The sequence below is a fragment of the Desmodus rotundus genome, chromosome 1 (assembly GCF_022682495.2).
Source record: "Desmodus rotundus isolate HL8 chromosome 1, HLdesRot8A.1, whole genome shotgun sequence".
NCBI classification, from domain to species: domain Eukaryota; kingdom Metazoa; phylum Chordata; class Mammalia; order Chiroptera; family Phyllostomidae; genus Desmodus; species Desmodus rotundus.
The window spans coordinates 19,280,399-19,284,670 of NC_071387.1; positions in this window are offsets into that span (position 1 = coordinate 19,280,399).

Genomic DNA, 4,272 nt, shown 5'->3' on the forward strand with positions numbered 1-4,272 from the left:
AAGGAATGGCGTGGGCACCCCACGGGCGAGAGACGGCACCTGGACCACGAGAGAGCCCCCGGGAAATTCCCCAGCCCTGGGCGCCAGGGCTCCAGATGCTTCCCCAGGCTCCTGCCCTGGGGCCTGATCTTGCTCAACTGGGCCCGGGTTCGCCGCAGGTGAATGTCATTGGCGGACACCAAGGACCCGAGACCTTGGATGCGTTTATTGGGAGGGGCCTTGGAGCGCTGGGGGACCGAAGTCGCACTGGTCACAGTCCCTTCTGGAGAGGTTTAGGGCAGATATTAGAGAGTGGAGGCAGGTGGGTCCAAGTTTGACACCTCGGGGCAGGGTGGGGCAGTTTGAGCCAAAGCAAGACTCTTAGGGGCCCAGGCGGGGCGCAGGCCTGAGTGGCCCCTGGAGAACCCTTCCACGGTGGTGGGGACCGCCCGCCCTGGCCCTCTTCACCTGGCGCATAACCGTGGCTGGGCCCAGCCCTGGCCCCAGGTCCCCAGGTCCTCCCTGGGCACTCTGCCTATGCGGGGGCGGGAGAACTGCTGGGAAGTGTGGCCAGGGGAAAATGTGAGGTCCTCTGGTGGCAGGAAGGGCTTCCGTTTCCCGGGTCACGTGCCCCGGGAACCTGGGAACCTGGCCTGGTTAGTCAAGGGTGGGGCATGTTGCCCCGAGTGAGGCTTGTGGTGGAGGGGCCTGGGTGCGCATGCGGGGTTCCGAGTCTGGGCCCGAAACTGGCCAGCCCCGGCTCGGACAAAAGCCATCTCCTGGGGGCCTCCCCCCTGTTCTTCCATCCGTAAAGGGGGATCCCTTTACGGATGGAAGAACAGGGGGATCTTCGGGGTGGTGGTGACTGGACGGTGGTGTCTGCGGGTTTGCCTCCACGTAGGCCGTTTACTGGCACCCCCGCCCCATGTGTGCGAGCCCCCTGGAGGCACAGGGCCGCTTATCTCGGGATGCAGGTGTCCTGCGGTGGTTAAGGAATGGCGTGGGCACTCCACGGGCGAGAGAGGGCACCTGGACCACGAGAGAGCCCCCGGGAAATTCCCCAGCCCTGGGCGCCAGGGCTCCAGATGCTTCCCCAGGCTCCTGCCCTGGGGCCTGATCTTGCTCAACTGGGCCCGGGTTCGCCGCAGGTGAATGTCATTGGCGGACACCAAGGACCCGAGACCTTGGATGCGTTTATTGGGAGGGGCCTTGGAGCGCTGGGGGACCGAAGTCGCACTGGTCACAGTCCCTTCTCGAGTAGTTTAGGGCAGATATTAGAGAGTGGAGGCAGTTGGGTCCAAGTTTGACACCTCGGGGCAGGGTGGGGCAGTTTGAGCCAAAGCAAGACTCTTAGGGGCCCAGGCGGGGCGCAGGCCTGAGTGGCCCCTGGAGAACCCTTCCACGGTGTTGGGGACCGCCCGCCCTGGCCCTCTTCACCTGGCGCATAACCGTGGCTGGGCCCAGCCCTGGCCCCAGGTCCCCAGGTCCTCCCTGGGCACTCTGCCTATGCGGGGGCGGGAGAACTGCTGGGAAGTGTGGCCAGGGGAAAATGTGAGGTCCTCTGGTGGCAGGAAGGGCTTCCGTTTCCCGGGTCACGTGCCCCGGGAACCTGGGAACCTGGCCTGGTTACTCAAGGGTGGGGCATGTTGCCCCGAGTGAGGCTTGTGGTGGAGGGGCCTGGGTGCGCATGCGGGGTTCCGAGTCTGGGCCCGAAACTGGCCAGCCCCGGCTCGGACAAAAGCCATCTCCTGGGGGCCTCCCCCCTGTTCTTCCATCCGTAAAGGGGGATCCCTTTACGGATGGAAGAACAGGGGGATCTTCGGGGTGGTGGTGACTGGACGGTGGTGTCTGCGGGTTTGCCTCCACGTAGGCCGTTTACTGGCACCCCCGCCCCATGTGTGCGAGCCCCCTGGAGGCACAGGGCCGCTTATCTCGGGATGCAGGTGTCCTGCGGTGGTTAAGGAATGGCGTGGGCACTCCACGGGCGAGAGAGGGCACCTGGACCACAAGAGAGCCCCCGGGAAATTCCCCAGCCCTGGGCGCCAGGGCTCCAGATGCTTCCCCAGGCTCCTGCCCTGGGGCCTGATCTTGCTCAACTGGGCCCGGGTTCGCCGCAGGTGAATGTCATTGGCGGACACCAAGGACCCGAGACCTTGGATGCGTTTATTGGGAGGGGCCTTGGAGCGCTGGGGGACCGAAGTCGCACTGGTCACAGTCCCTTCTCGAGTAGTTTAGGGCAGATATTAGAGAGTGGAGGCAGGTGGGTCCAAGTTTGACACCTCGGGGCAGGGTGGGGCAGTTTGAGCCAAAGCAAGACTCTTAGGGGCCCAGGCGGGGCGCAGGCCTGAGTGGCCCCTGGAGAACCCTTCCACGGTGGTGGGGACCGCCCGCCCTGGCCCTCTTCACCTGGCGCATAACCGTGGCTGGGCCCAGCCCTGGCCCCAGGTCCCCAGGTCCTCCCTGGGCACTCTGCCTATGCGGGGGCGGGAGAACTGCTGGGAAGTGTGGCCAGGGGAAAATGTGAGGTCCTCTGGTGGCAGGAAGGGCTTCCGTTTCCCGGGTCACGTGCCCAGGGAACCTGGGAACCTGGCCTGGTTACTCAAGGGTGGGGCATGTTGCCCCGAGTGAGGCTTGTGGTGGAGGGGCCTGGGTGCGCATGCGGGGTTCCGAGTCTGGGCCCGAAACTGGCCAGCCCCGGCTCGGACAAAAGCCATCTCCTGGGGGCCTCCCCCCTGTTCTTCCATCCGTAAAGGGGGATCCCTTTACGGATGGAAGAACAGGGGGATCTTCGGGGTGGTGGTGACTGGACGGTGGTGTCTGCGGGTTTGCCTCCACGTAGGCCGTTTACTGGCACCCCCGCCCCATGTGTGCGAGCCCCCTGGAGGCACAGGGCCGCTTATCTCGGGATGCAGGTGTCCTGCGGTGGTTAAGGAATGGCGTGGGCACTCCACGGGCGAGAGAGGGCACCTGGACCACGAGAGAGCCCCCGGGAAATTCCCCAGCCCTGGGCGCCAGGGCTCCAGATGCTTCCCCAGGCTCCTGCCCTGGGGCCTGATCTTGCTCAACTGGGCCCGGGTTCGCCGCAGGTGAATGTCATTGGCGGACACCAAGGACCCGAGACCTTGGATGCGTTTATTGGGAGGGGCCTTGGAGCGCTGGGGGACCGAAGTCGCACTGGTCACAGTCCCTTCTCGAGTAGTTTAGGGCAGATATTAGAGAGTGGAGGCAGGTGGGTCCAAGTTTGACACCTCGGGGCAGGGTGGGGCAGTTTGAGCCAAAGCAAGACTCTTAGGGGCCCAGGCGGGGCGCAGGCCTGAGTGGCCCCTGGAGAACCCTTCCACGGTGGTGGGGACCGCCCGCCCTGGCCCTCTTCACCTGGCGCATAACCGTGGCTGGGCCCAGCCCTGGCCCCAGGTCCCCAGGTCCTCCCTGGGCACTCTGCCTATGCGGGGGCGGGAGAACTGCTGGGAAGTGTGGCCAGGGGAAAATGTGAGGTCCTCTGGTGGCAGGAAGGGCTTCCGTTTCCCGGGTCACGTGCCCCGGGAACCTGGGAACCTGGCCTGGTTAGTCAAGGGTGGGGCATGTTGCCCCGAGTGAGGCTTGTGGTGGAGGGGCCTGGGTGCGCATGCGGGGTTCCGAGTCTGGGCCCGAAACTGGCCAGCCCCGGCTCGGACAAAAGCCATCTCCTGGGGGCCTCCCCCCTGTTCTTCCATCCGTAAAGGGGGATCCCTTTACGGATGGAAGAACAGGGGGATCTTCGGGGTGGTGGTGACTGGACGGTGGTGTCTGCGGGTTTGCCTCCACGTAGGCCGTTTACTGGCACCCCCGCCCCATGTGTGCGAGCCCCCTGGAGGCACAGGGCCGCTTATCTCGGGATGCAGGTGTCCTGCGGTGGTTAAGGAATGGCGTGGGCACTCCACGGGCGAGAGAGGGCACCTGGACCACGAGAGAGCCCCCGGGAAATTCCCCAGCCCTGGGCGCCAGGGCTCCAGATGCTTCCCCAGGCTCCTGCCCTGGGGCCTGATCTTGCTCAACTGGGCCCGGGTTCGCCGCAGGTGAATGTCATTGGCGGACACCAAGGACCCGAGACCTTGGATGCGTTTATTGGGAGGGGCCTTGGAGCGCTGGGGGACCGAAGTCGCACTGGTCACAGTCCCTTCTCGAGTAGTTTAGGGCAGATATTAGAGAGTGGAGGCAGGTGGGTCCAAGTTTGACACCTCGGGGCAGGGTGGGGCAGTTTGAGCCAAAGCAAGACTCTTAGGGGCCCAGGCGGGGCGCAGGCCTGAGTGGCCC